The sequence below is a fragment of the Triturus cristatus genome, chromosome 7 (genome assembly GCF_964204655.1).
Source record: "Triturus cristatus chromosome 7, aTriCri1.1, whole genome shotgun sequence".
NCBI lineage: Eukaryota > Metazoa > Chordata > Amphibia > Caudata > Salamandridae > Triturus > Triturus cristatus.
Window position 1 is genome coordinate 392,278,542 of NC_140590.1, and position 15,076 is coordinate 392,293,617.

A 15,076-nucleotide genomic window follows, 5' to 3' on the forward strand; every position below is an offset into this window, starting at 1 on the left:
GCGAGCTCTTCCCAACCACGAGATTAGTAGGACGCTCCTCCCTCACGGCAGAGGAGCGTCGCCCCGCCTGCTAGTGCAGCAAGCACACGCATTAATAAAATGGTAATAAATACCATTTTATTATGTGTGGCAGGCTCGTGCTGTTACAGAGGTAGGGCAGAGGGCAGGGGGCGGGGGCTGATTAGTGCAATTGCACTATCACTTCAGCTCCCTGCCAGGGCGCATGTCAGATTGTCTGGCTGCCTACAGCCGGCCAATGTGACCTGCGCACTTCAGAACCTGCCATCCCAGGGCAGAGAAACAGTTAAGGGATTGCAGCAGCAGGCCCCCAGCCTCAAAATGAATGCTGGGTAAGCCTGCTCCTGCCAATCCTGGAGCTGGGCTGCTCCAGGATTGGTTGGTTTTGGGTTGTACGGGAGGAAGTCCTTCCCTTTCCGCCCGAGTCAGCTACGAGTAGAGAAGAGAGAAACGGCATCCAGACCCTCCAGCAACATGTATATGGTGAGTTTTTGGGGCATTGCGCCCTACCACATTTAAATGTTGCCAGCCGCTACTGCTTTACACACACTTCCCTAATGAAAAAACATAGAACAAGTATTGGCAAAGCCAATAAGTCTCATATTTGAAATTAGTGGATCTGTCTGCTTTTCGTACATGCTGTACAGCATGGTCATTGCCCACTTTAGCAATGATTTGTAGCCATGCTCTATACCATGACTAAAAATAATAAAAATAAGCTATAGTTTAAACTTTAAGGCACGCCAGAGCACTGGTTATAAACCCTAAAGACGGGCTGAACACACAAGAGGTCCCTGTTAGTTTAGTCGCGCCTCGTGTGGTACAGCATGAAAGGTGCAACTACAACATGTAATACAAACCTTGTGAATGCACACACTGTCCGTGAGGCAATTCCACTGAGCACACACAAGGTACAGGATAGTGCTGCTGAGTTCACATGGGACCGCATACGGGGCAATGCTGCTGAGAATACAGAGAGCCAGGGCAGCACTGCTGAGCACACACAGGGCTGTCATGCTGTGCACACTCAGAAGTGGACAGTGCTGCTGAGAACACACAGGGCACGGGGCAGTACTGCTGAGAACGCAAAGAGCTGTCGTGCTGAGCACACAGAAACTGGCAGCTGCTGAGCATGCATGGAACATGTTGCAGTGCTGCTTAGAACACAGTGGGTATCGGGCAGTACTGCTGAGAACCCACGGGAAACAGGGCAGTACTGCTGTGCACACACAGAAACAGGCAGTGCTGCTGAGCACATATGGGACACAGGACAGTGCTGTTGAAAACACACAGGGCAGTACTACTGAGAACACATGGGGCAGTACTGCGGAGCCCACACAGAAACGGGCAGTACTGCTGCGCACACAAGGGACATGGGCAGTGCTACAGAGCAAACACAAGGCATGGAGCAGTGCTGCTGAGCACAGAGTGGGCGGTGCTGCTGAGCACATACAAGGCATAGGGGCCATTTTGCTGAGCATACAGAGGGCAGTGCTGCTGAATATGCACAGAGCTCGGGGCAGTGTCGCAGAGCACGTAAAGAACTATGATGTCCAGCACACACAGGACCCCAGGCAATGCTGCTCAACACACAAAGGATGGTGGTACTGAGCATACAGAGGGGTGGGACAGCTGTGCTAAGCACACTCAAGGGCAAGAGGCGGTGGTCCAGTGGATGGGCAGTGGTGCTGAAGACTCACAGAGTAGTGCTCCTTAGCACTCAGAGGCATTAGGTGGGCTATGCTTCTCTTCTCTGCACACACTGGGCAGAAGGCACTGCTGATTGTACGTACAGGTCAGGGTACGAATGTGCATGTGTCAGTGGCGCTGAACACAGATAGGGCAGGGAACAGTGTTGCATGGCAGTAGTGCTGAGCAAACACAAGGTTGTCGTGCTAAACAAGGAGGGAAGGTAGTATGTGCGACCAGCCACCAGTCTTTTGGAGCTCTGATCAACTGAAAACAGCAGGAAACAATTAAAATACAGTTCCAGAAAGAATAGATAAACAACCAAAGTGCAAATATACAGTAATTGGTCCCTTCTCCGTGGGAGGGACAAAGAGGAAGGATTGACCGCTAGCAAGCAAGTATATTTAAAGGAGACTGAAACAAACAAATGAAAATCAGTGGGCGGGCTGTAAGCCCACAGTGAATACAGCATGTCTCACCGAGGCTTGACCTAAAATGGACTATGATGCCCTCAGCACTAATGAACCTTTAAAGAAAAGTATATTAGCCCTGGCTGCGCCATAGCACTTTTAAAAATTAGTATTAGCCACACTGCAAAGCATCTGCACTGTTGTACAGCATAACTACAAAACATTGTCAAAGGCAATTGCCGTCATAGGCGAGTCCTATTGGCTATGCTAATTCTTTCTTCACTGTTAAAGTGAGCTTATTTATGTGTCTCATCTGAGGTGTCAGTGGCTTGTGACCTTTCTTGTGCGATTGTATCGATGTCTAGATGGTCCCATCAGATCTGAGGAGATCATCACATGAGTGTTTGAGGTACACAAATCTCAAAGCTTTAGGCACACTGGAAGTGATTTATTCAAGGAGCTTTTGCCCAGAAAAATCAATCCAAACAACTTCATTTAGGAGAGGTGGAATTGTATAAAGTTAAGGAGAGGGTAACTGCATTACAAATGATATTTTGTGCGATGTGATTTTGTCCCAGAAGCATCTTTAAGCATAAGTCTGTAAAATGTCTGATGCAGAGAACTGTTCGCAATATCGTTCAAGCCACAGGGCTTTAACCTATCAAGGAAGACTCTGCCTTTGATTCATATGACATTGTTATTAGCCCTGGATAATAGCTATAGTAAAACACATTATGTTACAGAAGAGACCTGATTTGATGGTGTGAGTGTTAATAATAGATGAGAAATAGCCAATTCCAAGCCACTTGTAACGATTGCCTCTCACTCTGGATTTGGAAATCAATCAATATCCATTGAATATATTAAAAGGGGCCTCTTTTTAGGGAATTTTGCTATCACTCAGTTAATTGTAATCTCCACTAGCAGACAGGACACAAGCCGCATTGCCTTGGAATGCTTTAATTACGTACTGGTAAATGCATTTCTCTAGTCCTATTCCCTTGATTTAATATCGAACACATGAGACTTCCTTGCCTCCTCAGATACCAATTCCAAGCCAACCTTTACAATAAAAGCCTCTCCCTCCGACAGCTCCTCCTGTTCATTTTTGTCAGCCGACAGTGCCATCCGGCCATACCTGTTTGTCTGGTCAGTCTGGCGGTCGAGGTAGTCGTTTCTGCAATTTTGAAGGAAGTGTGAGTTCCAGGGCTCCTTCTGGGGTCTCATGGTCACATTTGCTCCTGCATTCCTCCTGGGGCTCAGGAACTCGGAAGTGAGTGAGGGCGCTGAGACAAAGTATGGTGGTCCTTAGCGTCTGTTCATCCGGACCAAGGCTCACAATGGTAGCATCTTCTGTTCTTAAAGAAGCTCAGTATACCAAACAATTCAGTTGCTCCAGACTGAGAGGGCAGGAGGCTCTCTATTGTAAAGCAATGGAGTAGGACTAGAAGTAATGCAATTACTGGTAAGTAATTGAAGTATTACCTCCATGTACCTCCATCGCTGGAATTCAGAACCAGTTAGACGTAGCAAGCAAAAAATAGAAACAGGATAGCTAAATCGGATGCCCAAAACAACATATTCTTTATTTATGAAGACCACAACCCTATTGCTTCATAGAGGAGAGAACGTTATGACCAGTTCCACAACCCTATAATGTTTCGCAAAGGTTGAAGGAGTAGCCCACGTAGCTGCCCCACAAATTTCAGAGATTGAAGCTCCTTGCAATTCTGCAATATATGATGACATGCTACAGGTAGCGCTTCCCTGTATTCCAGAAGGTGGAACTTCACCCATTTCCTCATAAGCCACGACAATCAAATACTTTATCCACCTACTTTGGGTAGAAGTGCTGGTTTCACCCCTTTCCTAGTGGGCCCAAGGTTAATCAACAGAACCTCACACATTTTGAAGGACTCCACCCTTTTAAATTAAGAAATGAAAGCCTTCCTCACATCTAAGAAGTGTAACTTGACTGAAGAAGGAAAATAGTCTAGCAAAATGATGTCCTGTTGCATTTGGAATGTAGAATTTATCTTAGGCAAGAAAGAAGGGTCCAGAACTAATATGAAACCTATCTTGATAGACCCTAGAAAAATGATGCATACAAGACAAAGCTCCTAACTCCCCCAACCGTCTAGCTGACGTAAGAGCAAATAGAAAGCAGGCCTTGAGATTTAGAGTCCTCAAGTCCACTTTGTCTTGAAGCTCAAAGTGATGAGCTGCCATAGCCTCCAAATACAAAGACAGGTCTCAAGTTGGAAATGTCCAATAGGAACTGATATTCTGATTGGATAAACCCTTAAGGAACCTGGGATTCAGACCATCCTCATCTGCCAGATTCTGCCAAGAACTAAATTGTTATCGCTGCCCATTGAACCCTAAGGGTTGCCACAGTCAAACCCAATTTCGACACCTCCTGTATACATTCCATTACCAAAATCAAACATATCAAAGTAGGGCCTAACTGTCTAATTTCACACCATCGTGAAAATAACCTGCTGTACCTACTATATGAAAGAATCATAGAAATCTTCTGGAAGCCTCTTTGCACTCTTTGTTCTCTTAACCCACTCTGCTCAACCTGCAGGCTGTCAACTTGAGCCTCAGCAAGTTCTCCTGATAAAGCACTGTAAAGCTAAGAGGAGAGGGAACTATGGGAAATCTCCACCACTGAGAAACCCTTATGGATTGCAACCGAGGAAACCAATTTGTGCGAGGCCAATGAGGAGCACAGATCACAACCTGATCCTCTCACCCTCAATAGAAATGGCTTTATCAGGGGAAAAGGACTGGATGCATGTATGACTCCTTGAGGCCAAGGACACGTCAGAACATCCACAACCCATACTTGGTTGTTTTTCCCTCTTGAGCAGAATCTCATAAGTTTGGCATTTTCTGGAAATGGAAACAAATCTATGACCAGTCTCCCCACTGAACAAAGAGCAGATTGAAAAGTTCTGGTTGAAGAGAGAAGTTCAGAAAAAATTGAATCTCTCTGCTGTGAATGTCCACACTCACATTGAACACTCCCTGAATGTGGATCGCACACAAAACAGAAAATTCTGAGCCCAACCGACAATTTCCCTGGTGATGTTGTTCAAGGCACAAGATCTGGTTCTTCCTTGCTTGTTGATATAAGCCTTGGTTGACCATATTGTCTATTCAAACCAGAACCGCCTTGTTCAGAATCTGATGAGTGAATGATCAAAGAGCCATTTGCGATGCTTTGAGTTCTCTCCAGTTGGATGAGTTCTGAACCTCCAACATTGTCCAGAAGCTGTGTGCCGCCTGATCTTCCAGCCAGGCATCACACCCTGACAGACTGAGGTCTGTAGTAATGATCACTGGGACACAGAGCTCTAACAGAATTACTTTCAGGAGAGGACCCCGATTCAACCTTCACCTGATATCCCTCCTATTCTGTTGTGTCTTTTTGGTTTTGAGAGCCAGATTCTGCGAACTCGGAGACGAACTGTTCAGGACTCATCTCATAAACTTGTGCAAATACAACCTTGCCCAAGGGACACAGCTAAGCCATCCTGAGCCTGAAGATAGCACAAAAGTCTTGGCTGTCTGTGATCCAGGATCTAGCACATGAGACTGTGACTTGAGCAATCTCTTTTTGGGAAGTGAACTCATGCCCAGTCAAGTCTGAAAATTAGCTCCAATAAAAATTAGGCCTTGAGAATGAATTAGAGAGGACATTTCTAAATTTATTAGGAATCCATGCTCTTGAAGAACAGCCAGCACCATCTGGATGTGGGATAAGAGCATGCCTCTCCTTGAAGACTTCAATATAAGGGTGAACAAAAATTACCTTACTATTAAGTAGTTTTGCTATCAGTGGAATCAACATCTTCATAAACACCCTTTATGAGGATTTTAACCCAAAAGGAAGGATGCGGAACTGAAAAATTGTTATCTCTGATCACAAAGTGAAGGAATCTCGGACGAGAAGGTCTGATGGTGGACATGCAGATAGGGAACCTGCAGATTTACTGATTCTAAAAAATCTCCTGGTTGAAAAATAGGATTGATGGCCTGCAACGGCACCATGCTGAAGTGAGTTGACCTGATCCAGGTGTTCACCAATTTCAGGTCTAACAACAGACAATATACCCCTGATGCCATCTGCACCAGAAAGAGTATAGAGTAAGTGCCCCTCCCCCTACTCTGGCACTGGAAACTTGGAAATTGCATTAGTTTCTTAGCAATTTGATTTAGCTCCTTCTGTTAATGTCAGTCATTTTTAGCAACTGAGTGTGTATAACTCAAGTTTCAGAGGACCATTTCAAAAATTCTATGACATAGCCTCTTTCCACAATGCGCAGTACCCAATGATTCATGACATTGTTTCTCCAACCCTGTTGAAAGTATCTAATTTTTCCTCCAACTGAAAACAACATGAGGTAACCTCACTAGTCAGGATCTTTTCTTATTTGCCCCTTTTGGTTTGATGAGCTCCTTCTTCGGAGAGAAAGATCTTGCCTGAATCCTCCTTACTCTAAATGATGAGAATGATGTATCATGCTTCAGAGAGGATCTAGAAGATTTTTCCCAAAACTGTGTGCCACTAGATTCTCCCATATAAGGGAGAACATGCTTACAATCCTTAAATGCTTTTGAGATCATTATATTTCATTGATCCTCGAAAAGCATCTGCCCTCGGAAAGGAAGAGTGTTGTCTTTTCTTCTGGATCCACTTTGCATTCTCTCATCCAGAGATTTGTTCTAGCTCTAATAATATTGGAAAAATGTCAGCCGTCAAACTATCCTGATGCTCCATTGAAGCCAGGAGACCCAACATTCCAGCCTTTCCTGGATAGCTTCTGCCAAACTATCACAATTTTGCACCATAAATTAGTCTGAATAAGCTGCATACACACTAGTTTTAAGGCCAAATGCTGTGCCAAAAAATACTTCTTCATGCTGTAATCCACTTTCCTACCAGTCACATCTGACTGGGTAGAATCATCAGGATTAGAGGATGTCTTCCCAATTAAAGTAGAGAAAATTGTGTCAACCTTCACACCATGAGGCAACACATCCTCCCCTTCCATCAAATAGAACTTCTATAGAAACTAGGGAACTGCCAGCTAATCCAGATTCTTCTATTCCTCAAGACTACGTCTTTGATCCTCCCATGAAATTGAATTGCCAACGTGGAAGGTTTCACATATTGGGGAAAGAGAGTATGGCCACCATCCTCCAAGTGAAATTGAGCAAACCCCAAATTGTCTCTGAAGTGAAAGAGAATTTACCACCTCTCCTCTGTCCTTGAATATTTCCCAGGTGATGTGGGAGGTATCTCCATGTCCAAAGCTGGAGAATCATCCGCATTCAATAAAGTTGGAGCCGTGGAAGTCTTTGATTCCTGTTTTGGTTGAGATCCCATAGCTTTTGAAACTGCTACCTAAATCATTGCCTGAATCTTCTCCTTCATTGGAGGAGGAATATTCCTTGCCGGATCCTCATCCTCCTCCAATCTGAAATGTCTAGCAGGAATAGGACTTTCCTCCAAGGAAGAAGAGGTAGGAGAACGAAAAGAAGAAGAAGAAGAAGATGAAGGACATGCCTCCTTTTCACCAATCTCTTGCCCTCCATAGTAATTAGTCACAAACTAAGCCCACAAATAGGTTTTCTTGAAATAAGGAACCCTTCCCTAAAAATGCACCAATCACAAACATGCCAAGTAAAAAAACTCCAGTAAATCAAGGACAAGAAGTTGACCATTGAAAAAACAAACAGGCAATGCCCAAAAATGACATAAAGGCCTGTACCAAATGGGTCACTTAACCTACTAGGACCCATTTAGACGAGCTGCGCTTTGCGGAGCACCAGTCACTGCCATCTCGACCCTTGGTCCAAATGCGCAGCCGCTAAGGACCACCAGACATCATTTTGGCATCCTTATTCACTTCCTGGTTCCCGAGCTCCGAGGAGGAATGCAGAAGCAAAAGCGACCATGAGCACCCAGAAGGAGCCCCTCATCTACCGGAATGCCACACTGCCTTCAGAATGGCAAAAATGATGGCCTCCACAGCCCATTCTGACCAGACAAACAGGTATGGCTGTATGGCCCTATCAGCAGACAAAAATGAGCATGAGGAGCTGTCGGGGTGATTTTATTTTAAAGGATGCATTGGGATTGGTGTCCGAGGAGAAGCCTCACTGGTTCTGAATTCAAGCCAGGTAGTTGGACGTAGAGGTAATGTTTCACAAAGTACATTGGCCTGTGTCAGATTGCTGAGCTCGATTGTTGAACAATGATCTTCATCCCCTTGTTTGAATGATGACATCACCACTGAAAGTGAGCGGCATTTTAGCAGTTGCCTGAAAGAAAAGAAACAGAAGCTGAAGAAGGGTGAATATCAAGGCGTAACTACTTAGCCCTGCGTTGTTCATACCACAGCTCTGCTGGCTCCTCGAACGAACATCAGTTTATGTCTCCCTCTCTTTCAAATGCGTATGACGTGTGCAAACGTGCACTTTAGCAACTCTCATTGGTTGCATAACGTTGCTCACCTTTATGAAACTGTTACTTAGCTCCTGCCCTTACTATCAGCCATCTAAATTGATATGGTTTTATTTTTTATTCAAATTGTTACACTACATAAACAAGTGAGTACTGCCAATGTATGCACAGCAAGAACAGTGACCCCTTACGAGCAACATATGAGGTGCACTTTTCTCAGATAAGATCTATCAAATCCACCCAGCATCTTGAAAAATCAAAATTAAGCTCATTCTGTTGAGAAAGACGCTAGTCATTAATATGTTGGGTGAAAGCAATGGAGGGTTAGCATGCAGTTGCCTTTGGTACACTTAGGGTGCTCCGGCATCCTCACAGTCATTAAGTATTACTCCCACAAGTGAACAGAAGTCAATATTTTGTATGTCACTGAAAAACCACTGCTAAAATTTTAAAGAGATGAGTCATCCATGAGCCTGGCAACCTCACTCTGTGAGGACTTTCCTTAAATAGCGCCGTAAACAGGGTTCTGCCTCCAATACATACTGAAGGCTTTGCTCTATATTCCAGCGGCACCCTAAAGAGAACCCTCCTTCATGTACAAAAGGAGGAAAAATGTTGCGCTGTAGGGTGTGAGAATGTCAGCCAACACAAGTAGTACCAACTCTAACTCCGTACATCCAAAGTGGAGCACATGCCGCAAGCACCGCAATAAAGGAGGGCGCCTACTGCTGTACTTCATTCCAGTTTTAAAACACGCAAGGAGGAGGAACAAGCAACAATAGAGTAAGCTGGTGGCACGAGAGCATCGACGATGGGAGAAGAACTAAAAAAACAGAACCTAAATCCGAGTGTAAGCAGGGGAAGGACACCAATAAACACAATAATTAATACTTGGTCCATGCTCCATCAAAGTGACTAATGAGTGCGTTCATTGACCAATGAGGAATATGGGAATGAGTGTGATGAAGAAGCTAACCAATGGTAAGTAATGGGCTGGCTAAAATACCCTTTTTTGATTTTCATTTCAAGGACAAAGTTCATCGCAAACAAGAGCAAGCATGAGTTGCCTGCAGGCTTGACTTTAAAAAAGCTTATTGTTTCTTCTAGAACTTCCACATTATCACTGTCTCCCTCATCGCTACATCATCACTTCTCTTTAAGTGACTGTTTTCGTCGTTATCCACATTTACCTAATCAAACACGTCACTTGATTATTTTCCTGCCCTACGTGTCTACATCATTGCTCTCACTGGGCTGTCATGACACATCTCCAGCCATGGTACATGTATCTTCCAGACCTTTAGACAACTTGTACCTGCACAATACACTAAAATCCACTGCCGTCCACCTACGTCTATGACCTTTCTACAGCATCCACCCAGGGGTCACCTTGCTTCTCCCTACCTCGACTAGTTTAAATTCTGTGGCAGTTCTGTGTGACTATAACATCCTCTTAAGTTATGCCTTCCAGCACACTAGAAGCATGATAGCCTTCCCCACTCTTACATTGTTGTATGAAACCATTTTGGCCTGGGCTGTATAAAACAGTTAACATATGCTGCATTCTCTTGCTCATTAAAAACATTTATATTTTGTTAACCAAGATTATATTCCACTGTCACTAACTGACAATGAAAGAACCCCCTTGATGATAGGACATTTTTTTCTCATAAAAATAACAACAGTACTACAATTCTGAACTGAAGCCCACTTACACTGTGCAGTTATCTAGCCCGTGTCCAGCAATATCATCTTATTTTTTCCAAGGAATAGTTACTACTGAAAGAGGTCAAAAAGTATGCCAGATCGTACCAGCGTTTTATCACCCCACTAGAGTGCAAACAGTTCTCTCTCTTCGCTCATTATGTAAGTGAATGGTGCCAGGTCTTCTCAGTCTAGTATCACTTTGCTAGAAGGCACATGCTTTTCTCTCAATATGTAAGTGATGGTACCAGGTTGTTTTCAGCCTCTTATCACCCCCCCTAGAGTGCAAACAGATCTCACTCTTTGCTCATTATGTGCACTTGTGGTGTAAGGTCTTATCAGCCACCATCACTCTGCTATAGTACACAAAGATCTCACTCTTCCCTTCTTATGTAAGAGAACAGTGCAAGGTCTTATTAGCCTTCTACCACCCTGCTAGAATGCACTAAGATCTCACTCTTTAATCAATATGGAAGCATATAGTACCAGGTTTTATTGGTCTTCTATCACCCTGTTAAATTGTAACCCTTTTCTCTATATGCAAGCGTATTGTGTCAGGTCTTATCAGCCTCTTGTCACTGCTAGAGTGCACACAGATCTCACTCTTCGCTAAAAACGTTAAGTGCATGGTGCCAGATCTTATCAACCTCTATAACGTCTCCTGAGTGCACACACACTCTTCGCTCACTATGTGAGTGTATAGTGCCAGGTCCTAATAGCCTTCTATAACCCTTCTAGAGTAAACCCTGATCTCACTGTTCACTCAGTATGGGAGTTTATAGTGCCAGGACCTATTAGCCTTCTATCACACCCCACTAGAGTACACCCAGATCTCACTCTTTGGTCAATATGTAAGTCTATAGTGTTAAGTCTTATTAGCCTTCTATCACCCTGATAGAGTGTGCTTGGATCTCACTCTTCGTTCAATATGTAGGTCTATAGAGTCAGGTCTTATTAGGCTTCTATCACCCACCGATAGTGAACCCAGATCTCACTCTTTGCTCAATATGTAGGATTATTATGTCTGGTTTTATCAGCCTCCTATCAGTCTGCCTGAGTACACACCGATCTCAGAACCTTTTTTCAGAGCAAGCACATGACGTCTGCCCAATCAACTCCTAAACTCCTGACACCCAACATGTGGGTGGAGCCAAATCCCCTCTCCTTGTGATTCTCACATGATAGTCTGGCAACAGCTGCACTGTTAAGCCAGACCATATACAAATGAAATTATTATTAGAAGGTGTGGAAGGAGACCAATGAATGTTGCAGATCACAAAATAGGAATGTCCATGAAATTAAGTGGGCTGTGGTTCTTAAGCTTCCTGTTAGTCTTTCCTAAATTGTGGGGATTACAGTGTTATGTTTCCAATTTCATCATCAAGTTTTTTCCCTCAACCATGTGAGGCAAGAAAAATGTTTGCTAGACAGCTACATGAAATTGATTGGTGGATGTGCGGTAAATGCCTGAAACTAAATACAGACAAGATGAAATTAAAAGTTTTGTCGAAGGAAATGTGGCTTAAACCACTTGAATGCCCACTTTTCTGGTGCTAAAACAAGGAAACTGGAATTTCTCTGAAAAACTAGCTTTCAGTCAAAGGTGATGTTTTCTGAAGTAGTCAGGGATGTGTTGTTTTACCTCTTATGCCTGCTTAAGAAAAGCTTTCTGTTTTTAACCTTTCTACATAAAATACAAGTCATTCTCTCTGTTGTGAGCTCATGGCTTAATTTTTCACATAGTGCCTATTTAGCAATAACTTGGTATCCAACATGGAAACGGCTTTGGAACGCAGCAGCTTTCTTGATAAGTGGCTCTTCTTGAAAAGATCAAACCTCAGCCAACATAATGAGTCTGGACTGTGGTAGAGTAGTGTGTGACTCAATGTAAATCACTTTATCTGGTCTTAGAGCATTATCTACAAAAGACCCTGCATTTCTCCAACACCAACTTAAAAGCTATTTCAAGAAGTCTGCGTTCAGTCAACCCAGACCATCTTCGGATCCCACAATTCAATTCAAGCAATCTTGATGGGGTGACCCCGCTATCTTGGTCTGTGCTGCAAATCTCTGGAACACTGTTCCTCAACAGATACAATTCTAGAGGTTCTTGGAAAGTTTGAACGTTCTGTGAAAAAGTACTTGTTCAGCCAGGCATACCCAGATCTTTAGTCACTCAATTGATCCTGTTTTAAACAGCTAAATTGTCTTCTCTTAACACCAGGAGACCACATTGGCGATGTAAGTAGTGCTTAATAGAAACTTTAATATAACATACAATAACATACACAAAGCCTACTCTCTGTGTATGTGTACACTGCAAGAGGTGTTTGGCTTATGCAAGACCAAACTGAGCTGTGCACTGTCAGATTAGCTTCAGCGGGACAAGTGAAGATTCTGAAGCACCAGCTAAAATCGCATTTCTGGAATCGAGCCTAGAAATGAACAGTGTTTGTCGAAGTTTAACAGTGGTCTGGTGAGATTAAATGCTTGAAGTTTGAAAGAGAACTGAGAGAATGGAGAAAGGAGTTTGCCTGATTTGACAATCTGGTTGATGAGTGGTGAAAGAGCGAGGGAAGAGTCTAGGGTGAAGGCCAGAAATTTTACTAAGGTTGAGAGTTAACGTTAGAGGATATTAAGTAGTGAAGTGTCAAATAAGAATCTCAGTGAGAAGAGGAAGAATTCATTTTTTGTGGATTGAACATTTTGACATTTTCAGCCATCCGTAGGTGGAGTTTTTTGACACCTACATAGAGTGAGGTCATCGAAGAGGGCACAACTTTCCAGTCAGATATGCATCTACATGTCATGTATATATTTGATATATGAAGGCCCTTGTATCATTGAAGGTCAAGTTCAGAGGATCTGTATACAGGGTGTACAGATGAGGCAGTGCTAAGATCCAGCCTTGAGGAACACCACCAGCCTTTGTGGTTCCTTCTGGCTGATTCCTTCAACATTTCCCAGTGGTTAATAATGGGTTTAGTGGTTTGCAATCACTCTCTAGGCAAAAGGTGGTCCCTCATAACCTATCCTAATGGTAATGCCCTAGGCGCCATAGTTCTCAAGTGTCTCAGTTGCATGCATGAGAAGCTCCACTAGTGTTTTTTCTTTGCTTGCGGCTACTTTCAATCCTGTTTATCTCCCTCTACTTGCAATTCTGTAAACACAAGAATGCTTAAAAGAAACGTATTATTATAGTCTTACGCAAGGAACCAGGAAACTTCAGATCTCTCCCTATACAACCGAATGCTTTCTTTTTTAATAATGGACTGCCTTCCCCAATGAAGTGTAGATTGAAACCCCACCTACAGAGACTACCAGTGGCGGGTGCCTCTGAACATGGGTGGTGTGTGGGGGTGGGAGTGAGATTTAAAAAAAAAAGAAACTTTTTTCGCAACTGCCGCCTCAAGCATCTCCCGCTGCCGCACACCTCTCCTCCTTCTGCTGGCAGCACTAGAAGCACCTAGGCTTCCGGACTCTCCCAGCCAATCACGATGCTGCCTGCAGTGTATCATGATTGGTCTGAGTGGCCTGTTTGGCCGCTCAGGCAGTGCCTGGGTAAACTGGGCATGTTCTCTATGGAGCTGTAAAACACAGCCCAATGGTGAACATGCCAAGTGCGCATGCCGATCTAGCAGTCATGCTCATGTAGGAAGGGAGTGCAAACCACTCCTGCTCCCTTTGCAGTGAGCCAGCCTGACCCGCCCGACCTGGCTGGAGCAAAAATAATTAAAATTATAATAACTTCTTGTTATTATAATTTTCTTTTTCTTTTGCAGTGCTAAAGGAGAAGTCGGGTGACGCCACTGGAGACTACGTCTAAACTTACTTCAGGTTTTGTAAAATAAACAACACTTTACACTGAGTACACCAAATTACCATGTCCATCAGAATGTGTGACAAAATCTTATGAATATTAACTACAAAGAAGCACCTAAAACAGGGGCATATTTACAAAATAAATGCCGCAGCGCTGTGCTGCAGGCAATTCTACTGTGCCGAGATGCGTCATTTTCTAATTGCAGGAATGCACCATATTTACAACAATAGAGTGCATTCCTGTACTCACTCCTGTATCGGGGCAAAACAATCATCAATAGCGTTTTGCTCCTTCTATTTGTGCTGCAGAACGCAGCTCACATAGAAAAAGCAAAAAACGAGGAGAAATAAAAGTATTTCTCTTTGTTGTGCCTCTCTTACGCTTCCCCTGGGGATACTTGCAAGTCTGGAGCAGTGTCAAACAGCAATGGACGTTGCATGGGAACGTCCACAGCAGCCCCATTTCCGCAGAAAACTGCGTAGAGGAGGTTCATATTTACAAGGCAGGGTTAAGCCAATCAAAGTGGCTTAGTGCCACCTTGTAAATATGAAGCAGGGCACAGTGCCACCTGAGCATCACAAAAAGTCATGCTCAGGTGGCTCAATGCCCTTGTAAATATGCCCCCCAGTTCTCATAACAACACTGAACAGAGTAGGCAGAATTCACAGAGTGCAAACCTAACCGTATTCACATAGGAATAAACGGTATGATTTATATGCAGGCTGCAGCAGTATATTACTGTAATTCCCATTCTGGCAGCTATTCTTGAGTCAGAGCAGAGCTTCGGGCCAACCCATCGAAACATCCTGACTGTGAGCCACAGCGGGACGCAGGTACTAGGTGGTAACAGGCAAGAAGACAACATTCACTAAGCTTTGCCATAAGGAGTTGCAGAGACCATTATTTTCCTTTCCAGCTTAACCAGCTGCACAATGAGAATCCTTTTACATCCAC